The sequence below is a fragment of the Myotis lucifugus genome, unplaced genomic scaffold, assembly GCF_000147115.1.
Source record: "Myotis lucifugus unplaced genomic scaffold, Myoluc2.0 scaffold_0, whole genome shotgun sequence".
Taxonomy (NCBI): Eukaryota; Metazoa; Chordata; class Mammalia; order Chiroptera; family Vespertilionidae; genus Myotis; species Myotis lucifugus.
The window spans coordinates 51,330,295-51,342,266 of record NW_005871048.1 but is presented as its reverse complement, the minus strand read 5'-3'; the positions used below and the strand labels follow the sequence as shown (position 1 = coordinate 51,342,266).

The 11,972-nt window shown below is 39.3% G+C and overlaps 1 pseudogene; it reads right to left on the bottom strand.

Annotated features, from left to right (window-relative positions):
- Window positions 1-11,225: 11,225 nt before the first annotated feature.
- On the bottom strand, window positions 11,226-11,633 carry LOC102427469 (annotated as a pseudogene).
- Window positions 11,634-11,972: the final 339 nt, after the last annotated feature.

The following is an 11,972-nucleotide window of genomic DNA, read 5'->3' as shown; positions in this document are numbered from 1 at the left end:
TTACTCTTTTATCTTCCCTCCATTTTCTCCTACTCACATTTAATAGAAACATTTTTGAGTCCCTATTCTCTATAAATTCTATCATGTGCTACAGTTCCCAGCAACAAATTCTCACTGTAATTGGAAATACCAGGCAAAATCATGAGACTATTTTAGCACAAATGCGTACCATGAGAGGAGGGTTGTATTGCTTCGTTATCAACAGAGGTCATCTCTGGGACAAAGAGCTGAGAGACATCCCAATAAGGAACTCAGAGAAAAGGGAAGATGAGTGAAGGGATGAAATAAAAAGGGAAACTTGACGAATATGTAGGACCTTAAACTACTTTATGTAATTTAAACATTTTATACCTAAAATAATATTTGGAGGAGGATTTGCTATATTCAAACATTTCTATATTCAGACTAAATGTCTGATTTTTAAGAATCATTCTCACATTGGGGCCTACAAAATAGAAATTAAGGTGAGCTATATAGAACAGAGGCAAAGTGGAGAGAATACTGTAGTCTATGGAAAGTCCACATAAAACTTAAAATGTTAACATGACTTCTTTCACCTCAGGTGAATTTATAAATGAAACTTTTTTTCTTTTTTAAGGCTACAAATTCGTTAGTATATCCTTGGGAATGACTGATTCAATTCAAAGGATTTTTTTTTTTTTTTTTACAATTTGACTCTAATCTGAACCATTATTTCTAATTTCTTAATATGAAACTAGAAATATTGGTGACCTAATAAGTTTTACAGCACTGCACACAACCTTCTTTATGGAGCTTACACCATTATGTAATATGTTATAAAGCAAGTTGAATGTTGTAAAACTCATTATTTTTTTTCTCTTAGCTAAAGTGCATGATAGCCAAAAATTTAAGTGGAAAGCCATTAAAGTTCCAGAAATCCAAACCTTACATGTTTTTTCAAATGTTTTATTTTTCTGTTTTTGGTGCTTTGTGTCAGTTTCTGATGTTCGGTCTATTGAAAGATTGCATACTAACGTTGCAAACAGAGTTAGGAGGCTACTATGGAATCTTGGGGCCTTATACATTTTTATCTGATTTATTTTTTTTCACTTTTCTTTAGGACAGTTACAAACTAAGTGGAACAATTAGAATGGAAAGTTAAAGTTAATTGTTTTTTTTAAAAAAAGTAAATATCAGAAAGAATCATTTATTGTTAATAAGAGTCTGATTACCCTAAGCTTCAACCCAAACAATTTTCCTCTTCTTAGAGAACCTTGACATGGGATAATGAAGAAAGGAACTTTATTACTTGTTGAGGTTTGCTGTTTCTCTCCTATAGTTCTTGCTGCCATGCTTCTGTTTGTAGGTCCAGGGTATAGCTGGTTCCATCTTTAAAATGATGCCGTTTTTGACCTAATGGGCCACCAGTATTACTGAGTGTCTTTGTCACAACTTCTGGGTGAGTTTAGAATTTATAGATAAGATTGAATAATAGTAAGCATAAAGAATTAAGAGAAAATATCTTTCAATAAGCAGAAATTGTCTCCCTCCTCATCACTACACAAAGACTTATCTTAGGCCCATATCTCCTCCAACAAAAGAAGTGGAGGGTTTTACAAATTTGTTAAAACATGGGTTATGCCCTCACTGGTTTGGCTCAGTGGATAGAGCATCGGCCTGCGGACTGAAAGGTCCCAGGTTCGAATCCGGTCAAGGGCATGTACTTTGGTTGCAGGCACATCCCTAGTAGGAGGTGTGCAGGAGGCAGCTGATCAATGTTTCTTTCTCATCGATGTTTCTAACTCTCTATCCCTCTCCCTTCCTCTCTGTAAAAAAATCAATAAAATATATTTTAAATCATGGGTTATTTTGTTTGTTTTTTTATTAAAATTTTGTACCATTTGGTTTTACCACTCATACAGTTCCCACAAATTGGAAGTATGCTTGAAAACTAATCTTTAGGTGAAATATTTGCAATGTCAAAAATCTCTTAGAATAGGAAAAGTTTTTGTTGCCAAAACCACAACTGTGAACTATAGCAGGTACTTACATTGAATTTCCAAAAGCAGAACCACAAACAGAAGTCAACATTAGAATCTATAGGGATATAGTCTTTAATTCTTAACTTCTATGTTCATGTTATATTGCAAAGATTATTACATACATTATGGAAGACTTCTAACTATCTGCAAAAATGCACTTTTCTCTTTTCTCTTAGTAATTTCACCCTGTGATTTTTAGGTCAGGCTCATGTTTACTGGTAACAAAGACTACATTTCCTAGCAACCCTCATAAAGGATGTGGCCATGTACCTACATTCTGACCAATGGACTATAGGAAAGTAAAAAATCGAGGTCCTTAGAAGAAGTATTCTTTAGCCTCCACTTCTTTCCTCTGCTCCTCACCCATTGTCTCTTTACTGCTAAATGCGAAGATAGTGTAAAAGCTGATATTAAGAAGCTATCTTGGACCATGAGATGTCCTCAAGATAAAACCTGGGTCATTTACACCATCATAGACCTCACCAGCCTTGAACTAACAACTTTCAAACTTCTTAAAAAGGAAGGAGAAAAGACCATCTTGTTTTAGCCATCTAAATTTAGTTTTTGTTCTTATTACTTATACTTAAATCTAATCCTAACTTATACAGTGACCATAATGTCATCTATTTTTTATCAATCAAGTTAGTAAAACTTAGTAAGAGAAAAGATATGAAAATCTCTAGCAAATTACCTGGCACAGACTAGGATTTCTGTATATAACAGTTAAATAGTTTATCAAATGTTTCCAAAAACACATCAATTCAATTAATAAAATCATTATTTGAATAAAAATATAATCAATCCAAAAGCTGTTATTTTGAATAAAAATATAATTAATCTGAAAGCTGTTAGACACTCTGAAAGCTGTTAGACAATCTAATCTGAAAGCTGTTAGACACTCTGAAAGCTGTTAGACAATCTAAATAAGGACCTGTGAGTGTTAATGTATACAATTGGACTTGTATGTACACATTTTTGTAGGGTATATTCCTAGAAAAGGAGTTGCTGGGTCATAGGATGTATGTGTATACATTCAGCATTAGTAGACACTAACATACAATTTCCAAAATGGCCCTTCCAATTTACACTTCCACAGAGTTTATATGAGACTTCTAGTCACAAATTCAGAAACACTTGTTCATTTACTTATTTATTTTATTTTATTTTAAACATTATACTGGTTATGTAGTAGGTGTCATTGCATTTTTAATTTTCATTTCTCTGATAACTATGAGATTATATCTTTTCATATGTTAATAGCCATTTGGAAGGCTTCTTGTGAGCTATGAATATTTGTTTCTTGTCCATTTTAAATTAGGTGAAGTGTTTACCAAGTATATGTACTTCAACTACCACATCCCACTTTGTAGCTTGCCTTTTTCTTCTCTCAATAACATCGTTTGATGAAAAGAAGTGCGTTTCCATTTTGTGTCAGAATTCTCATTTATAAAATGAAGAGATCAATGTGATTTTGCCTTTAAATTCTCCAAGAGCAATTAATCTTGTAATCTATACAAAGTCTTTTGAGACACAATTTAAGAAATTCCACTCAGCTGGTATGGCTCAGTAGATTGAGCATTGTCCCATAGACCAAGAGGGCATGGTTTGATTTCAGGTCAGAGCATATGCCCAAATTGAGGGCTGGATCCTGATCCCCAGTAGGGGGCATGCAGGAGGCAGCAGATCTATGTTTCTCTATCTTAGATATTTCTATCTCTCTCCCTCTCCCTTTCTCTCTCTCTCTCTCTCTCTCTCTCTCTCTCTCTCTCTCAAAAAATAAATAAATAAATAAACATATTTAAAAAAAAATAAGAATCCTAAGAATAAATGAAAAGTCCCTTAACTGGAACCCTCGCGTGGTTCTACCTCTCTGGCCATTGGCTGTCAAAAGACTTTGTCTTTAATTCTGTCATCACATTTCTTTTGATGCCTTTACAGCAATACGCAGATGCCCCCTTATTGTAATTGATGCTTACAAAAAGAAGGCTCAGGTGGGCTGTCTTTCTGTCCTAAAATAATGCAGAGCATTTTTAATGTGGAAAAGATGGCAAGTGTTATTTTCTGCAATAGCTACTGGAGCCAGAACAACCCCAATTCTCTTTCCAGTACCTCTTGTTGTTTGTATTTTAAGTTATTTATTTACCTACATAAATCATAGCAAAGGCATTATTTGTCTCTTGAGTAAGTTTTATCATAGACTCTTAAAAATGGATGTACTGCGAGGGCAATTTAATGTTTGTTTGGATTTTTGCAGACTCTCAGCAGGTTCAAGAATCTGGAAAGATTTTTTTAGAACTTTTCTGAGGGGGGGGGGGAAAGAAAGCAACTTTTATAGCTCTGCAAAATAGGATTCCTTGCCTACTAAGAAACATTCTTAAAACCCTCCTGCAGCTTCCATAAAAACACTTTATTTAGCAGCTCTTTGCATTTTGAATACGTCCAAGTCTTTAGGGACATAATTTATTTGTGGAAAATACATTTTTATTTTTTATTGTGTTTTTATACTGTGTTTTATACCCTTTTACAAGATGTTCTTGTATAGGTCCTTAATTTCATATATTCTTATACAAATTTATCGGTGCTTTGCATGTGAATATTTTCCAGTTTTTCAATGTCAAGAAAAAAAAATAAGTGAAGGAAAGCCAGCCTGGGAGTGAGAAATTTGTGTGTGTAATCTAGTGGAATAGGGACCACATATTTCTACTTCTCCTTCTTAAATTGTAGATATGAAAGATGTATAGATTACCATGATGTGTGTCAGAACTAATACAAATACATTGCTCAAAAATGGTTATTTTTTTATTGAGGCTTTTTGCAGTTTGGAGGGAGAACCATTTCTATAATGTTGACATTGTCTTAAGTGGAGTTTTGATGGGGCCCTTGGAGTCTTCGTCAAGAGTTCCAATTCAAATAACATAAACAAAGCATTACCACCACCGGGATCCTCCTAGAAGCAGGATGGGGGAGGTTCAAAGGACAGTACTGATCATTTGCTTTATATATTTACCCAGGTTTGTTTTCTCTATAACAACTTTATGTTGTTTTCATTGCTTTTAAATAAAGATAAAATATTATAGTAATTTCTTATAATTATTATGTATGAAAATATATTGCTAATTGGGCTATTGGTGGTATTACAGACATTTAACACCAGATGCAGGAGTTATGCTGAGCTGCTGTTTGAACTTCATACTGTAACTGCAGTCAAAATGCATGCATTATTAAAAGCACTCTGTTAAACTCTACCACTACATTTCCTTCTACACAATGGGAGTTGCTATGAAGTAGTTCTAAGAATGTGTTAGAGAGTTAGGGGCTGTCTTTCGGACAGAATCAGACAAGTTTGTCCAGTAGAAAGAGGGGCCATGGAGCTCTAGGATGATTCTGAACCTTGCCAGTCAGAAGACAAAGTCGCCTCTCCTTATACCCATGGATGCCATCCTGTGGGAAGGAGAGCTCTACTGTGTACCTGTTCAAGTGTAAGCATCATCCAAAGTGATGAGCAGGACAGCTGGAGGCCATATCCCTATGAGAAAGTATCTCACAGGCTGGCACATGTGGTCCTGGGTAGTCAGGTAAAGACCCCGCCTGGCAGTGGCCTGGAGCTGGTTCCACAAGCACTGACAAGGAGTTGGAGCCTATGTCTTTACTGAGCCTGTCAGTCAGGGTTATGGCTGAGTAGGGCACTCAAGCCAGCTTATTCTGAGAGGTAGGGATAGGGAGGAGGACAGTTCATACACTTCCTTTTTCTGTCCAAAGGAGACACAACAAACTAAATAGGACAAGTTAGTTTTTCTTTATGTTTCCATCTCTGTGTATCTCTGTATTGGGGCTTGGCTCAAAAAGGGCCCCTCTCTGCTTATGTGAGGCCCATCCAGGAAAAGGATGCTCCTGCTCTCACTCTGCACCCATCTACCTTGCTCAGCCCTGACAAGTCAGGCTGATAGCATAAACTTTGAATGTGAGCTTAGGAGCTGGGAGCTGGGATATACATTTTTGTATTTTTAACATCCTTTCCATATCCACATCCTCCTTTTCAGTGGGAAGCTGGTCCTTAGCTGCCCTGACACAAAGTACGGTCAGGTCCTGGGCAAGAGAGAGACTGAATCCAGCTCTGTCCACCTGCCAGCGGCTTCTCCACTCCTCAACTGCCTCCCCTGAACTGTTGAAAAAGTGACAACTGCAGCCTTGTGCTGAAAGGGGTGACATTTCATGGGGACACCATGTGAAATTCCCTCCTTGGCTTGTGCAGTTGTCAGGGAGCTAATTTCCCAGGAGGGTCCAGTCACTGCCAGGCAGCAGGACCTCCAGCCTGGGAAGGTCGGCCACAGCTGCTTGAGCACAGGAGGGAGGTAAATTATTTCCCCGTTCCTATATCAGAGACTTTGGGACCTCCACAAATATTACTCTAAAACTCACTAACGCATCATGATCAATAAATCACTCAATGATCTAGTTGTGACACAGTCATTTAAAAAGAAAAATCAGCCTTTGTGGTGAATGTACAGCATCTGGACTGTAGGGGGTGCAAGAGCTCCACTTCCTCCGGGGCTGCGCTGTGTCTCCACGGGTCAGACCCCACATTGAATAGGCCTTTATCACCACAACAGAGCCAGCTCTTCTATGAATCCAGCCCTATGAGAAAGAGGATCAAATCAGCATGCCTTTTGACAGTGTAAGCTGCAATCTTAAACCCAAAGCTGTGAGTGAGAGCTCAGAAGAGGAGCGAGCTTGTAGGCAGCCTATGAATTGCCCGAGAGAGCCCCCCTCTGCCAAATCTGTGGGATCAGTTCAGTTGATTACAAGAAGACTTTCTTACCCTAGACATGAATGCACAAACTGGCTGCTTTTGTGGAGGCCAGTGTCACAGAAAACATAGCAGAGAGGTTGTTTTTGCCAAGAAGAAATGATCAAAGGTTCCTGCAAATGGATAAGTGGGTAAATGGATAAATGGGTAAGTGGATGGTCCTAATTTGGTATGAGACAGGGACTGAATTTTCTGGACCCTTATTAAAAATTGTTACACCTAATTCACGTGTATGATACAAGTGCCATGTGACAAGATATGCCCTAACGATAAAATTCATATAAGCACACACATTGATGGACGTCTACAGGGCCCATGACTGATTTTCCAAATGGACTCAGCACTGCTGGCACTTCCGCTCAGCACAGAGACATGTCTGGTTCCAGTCCCCAACAGGATGGGCCAGACCTGGAATCACTGCACAGAACAGAGTCAGGGGTGAGACCGAGGCGGAAAGGCTAAGGGAAGTTAGTGGCTCCCTCCTGATCATAGTTCCAGACCAGCAAAATGTCTTTGTAAGCATTTTCATTTTGCAGGCTATAGTTTTGTCAGTCGGTGTATAAAATTGCAATCTACTCAGTGATATGATTAAAAAGTAGTAATTTTGACCATATTTAAGGGTTTCTGCTCCTTCTGAATGATGATTATAGAAAATATTTGTGACCTGATTGTTTCAATATATTCTGTGTATGCCACACACAAGCCATATTTAGTTATTCTTAAATGGGGCAAAAGACACAAATACTGTGGGAATGGTTTCTAAACGCAGTTATGAAAACACTTCTTTTTCCTTTTTTTTAACAAAAGATGATCATACTGCCTTGGAATAGGGTGTGTGAGGAGCAGGCTGGAGATTTTTGGAACCCTACGTAAGTAATCCACAACCCACAATAACCACCCAAGCCCGGGCCTAGTTGACAAAACTCTTTTGCTCCACTAGAAGGATGAGGACATTAATCTATTAGACTGATTGGGATAAAGTTGGAAAATGAACTCCATAAACTCCGTAGCTATGACTGCCTGTGTCCCTGTGTCCCTGAGCTTTGTCCACATTGGCTAACCACACACTCTGCCTCCCTGCTGCCTGTGGACCTCAAGTTGTCAAAAGTAAGAACCTTCTGGAAGGTCCGCTGTCAGTCTCCATCCTCTCAGGCCACTGTAAAACCTGGAGTGCCATTCCCAGGCCTCCACCCCACATCCCAAGAAGTCTCTAAAAAGAAATGGTTCGAACAGAATATTGGAAGGGGTGAATATGAGCCATTGAATTCACCTACACCCAAGATAAAGCCCTGGGGGGGGGTCCCATCAGCAGCTCCTACTGAAGGGTGCAGTGGGAAGAGTTTGGGTCCAGGAAGGGAAAGAGAGAGAGCACAGCATTTGCAATCTCTGGATGAAAGCTGTTAGCTCCTGCTCGAACCCTCTCTTCCGAGATGGCCACTCAGCACATTTGAAGAGCACAGGCTCACATAAGTGCTTAAGTCCTCAGAGCACTTAAGGAAATGAAGGAAGGCTTGATCCGCTCTTCAGTCTGAAATAATGAGTCAGAGGGGATTACGGTAAAAAAAAGAACAAAAGTGGTAAATTTGTTTGTAGTGACAGAAATAAGACTTAAGCGAAGACACTTATGCATGTATCCAATTCCCAGACTAGCTGTATTGTTAAAAAAAGAAGAAGAAAAGAAAATGTTCAGAAACTGTCTTTCCACAAGCAATAATAGGGGAATAGGGTGCCAACAACTGGGAAAGTGGGTCTAAATCGCTGATTAATGTTCAGGGCAGAGGGAGGTGGCAGTGCTATTTCTTGACATCAGAGTTGGGGGGTGGGGCACTTAGCCATGGAGGACCGTGTCAGGAAGTGGGGATTTCTATTCTCACAGATTTTTACTAGTAATATTGATGGCAGACCCATAAAACTATAATTAATCTTATAACTTGGTTTATAAGGAAAGTAAATAATAAGCATATCTTTGCCCATTTTGTCCTGCTAGCTCCTTCCCATATGCCTTTGACTATATACTAAAAAAGAGCAAAGGTGAAATTTTTGAAAGTTTTTCTTTTTAGGTCATCTGATTACATTTTTTTCCTTCCACCTTAGGACAGTAGAATCAGTAACTTCTCCCGCAGCCAACCAGAGTGAGTGGAGGGCAAATTGATCACCATGCCCTGCGCATGTGAGACCTCATAGGTAAATGCCCACATTCTCGGGTTCACAGCTGTGGGTTTGACTGGCTCTAATAGGTGGATATAGGATTCTCTGCCCCGTGGTTGAGCTCCATCGGAGAAAGTGACCTGCGTCTAATCGACAAATTGACACTTAGAGAACAAAATGCCAGCACCTGGGAAACTCTCTATACTTTTCATAATCTACAGAATCATTGATTGTCAGGGGACTCTCTACATCATACTGACATTCTTTTCTCAACCTAATGGTTTGTTTTATTATCTGGGAGGTTCTCAATTTAGTGCCATTGTGTTAACCCTCTGTGGGCACTGAGCTCACACTGAGTTACAGGCTTACAGGTGGTGCTCTGCCCCTGGACCACCGAGCAGGACAGGATCTGGGCACCCAGGTCCTGGGGTCCATGGAGCACACTTCACTCTGGAAAAGGAGAAAACGGCTTGTCTTCCTCTGCTCTGCCATTTTAGTGACTCCAGTCATGTCTCAACCCAGGATTTAAATGTGTTTCTGTCCCTTTTTGAACACCTAAGCCAGGGTGACTTACGGGACATTGTTTAGAAAGTGCTGCAATGGGTTCTTTTGAAATCAATTTTATATACTTTAAACATAGACAAGCACTGGAATTCATTTTTATTTCTAGGAAACTTTTGATACCTTAGGAAATCTGAAGGTCCAAGTGACCTGTTAATATTTCAGAAGGTGTATATGGACCCTATATGGTGATATAATTGTGTTTGTTTGCTAAATTTTCTTTCAAATTGAATTACTTTAAACTTCTGTTTGGTATTCTAACCAGATTGGAAAGAACAATTTTATTTATATAAACAAAAAAGGTGCAACTCAGTAAAATATTAATAAAAAAGAATCTAATTTTATGGGAATTCAGATGCTGCTAGACATTCACCATGACAGGGTCAATAAGATATTTATAACATATTACCAATTATTACATAATTGACTGGACAAGCCATTCAAAGTTTTTAAATTATATATGAATTCTTTAAATCCAGGTATAACTATGTTCTTTCCAAAGCAGTTGATAAAAGTTTGTAAATATTTTGCCACTACTTTGCACATATTTCACAGATAGTTTGCAAAAACAGTTTGCAAATATTTTGAAATGAGAAAGAAGAGGAGGAAAAGTATGCATAAAGCAGAAGGCGAAAGAGGAGTGAGACAGATTGGAACAAGAAATAAATGCAGCCAGAAAAGAGTGAAGCAGAAGATGGAGAAAGCAACAACACATTGCAAACATTCTTCTTCAAACTGCTGTTCACCTGAATGCCATAGAATATTGAATACATGACTATGCCATTTCTAACGTGAAAAGAAGTAGACATTTCACCACTTGAAGTAGGAACACACAAACAAACAAACAAACAAAAAAACCCCAGAAACTATTGGTTGATGTATGCTCTTGACGGAAATAAGCAGAAATGAGTCAGCATGTCACTAAGGTCTGGGCTAGCTAATATATTAACCTGTGACAATGGCTCGAATTGTGCATGCATCTCAAACATGCTACCTAAGACTTTAACGGAGGGGGCACACCTGGATGATCGCCATCAATGGGTTGAGGCAGGGGGGACGCACACCTGCACACATCAGCCATATCAGCATTTTAATAAGCCCCCACACACCAAATAAACCAGCATTGGACTAGGAATACAAGGTCTGAATGTGTACGTTTTCAGCTTTTGTTTCTTTTGAGAGTTCCCTGGGTACTCTTCTGTCCTCGATGAACAGCGAGCTTGCTTGGGTCCTGAGTTAGCTCCTAGGACTGCAGTAACAAAGGACCACAAACTGGGTGGTTTTAAAGGATAGAAACTTATTCTCTCATGGTCTGGAGACCAGAAGTCTGACATCAAGGTGTCAGTGGAGCCTGCTCTCTCGGAGGATTCTGTTCCATTCTTCCTCTTAGCTTCTGTGGCTGCCCTCAATCCTGGTGTTTCTGGGCTTCTGGACACATCATCCCAGTCTCTGCCTGCACATGTTTGTCTTCACATGACATTGTAAATCTGTGTCTGTATGTCTTCTCCTCTTCTTATAAGGACACCAATAAAATGGAATTCAGGCCCACACTAATGACTTCACTCTAAATGGATTATTATGTCTGCTAAGATGCCATTTTCGAATATTGTCACATTCATAGTTACCAGGAATTAGCAAATCAACATATCTTTTTTTGCAGAATTTTGTGGTTTTATTAACACACATACAATGTGTACACAATCTGTCTATTCATTTTCTTCACTGTACAGCCTGGCATTGGGATTGGTGACCCTGATGGCCAGCTGGGCTGCTCTTTCCATAATAGCTTTGCAGTTCTTTGAGGAGACCTTGTGAGCAATCTCAGCACAGTAAGATTTGTTGCACAGCAGCAGCACTTCAAGCTCCTTGACATTATGGACCAGAAACTTCCGAAAGCCATGGGGCAGCATGTGTTTTGTTTTCTTGTTGCTCCCATAACCAATTTTGGGCATCAAGATCTGGCCCTTAAATCTTCTACGCACCCTATTGTCAATGCCTCTGGGTTTCCACCAGTTCCGCTTAATTTTGACATATTGGTCTGACTGATGCCGGATGAACTTCTTGGTCCTCTTTTTTATAATCTTGGGTTTCACCAGGGGTCTGAGGACAGCCATGGTGCTTAATAGGAGATGGCTGCCACCTCTGTAGGCAGTGCCGAGGAAGAGCAAATCAACATAACTTTTGGGGCTACAAAATTAAACCCATAGAGGTGCTCACTGACTTTGGAAGTGAGCACAGCTGCTGCAGCATGGCTTCACTGGCCATCTTCAGGTGACTATGTAAAGCATTGTCAAGGACAGTGCCCTCACCCCTTTCCCCAGCACCATCTACTCACATGCTCCCTGGCCTGCATTGCCACGTATAGTGAGTGGCATTGGGTCAGCCCAAGAAGGGACCCCCAAATTAGAAGATGTTTTAAATGAAGAAAAAATTTGTGTTTCTGAGAATGTCAA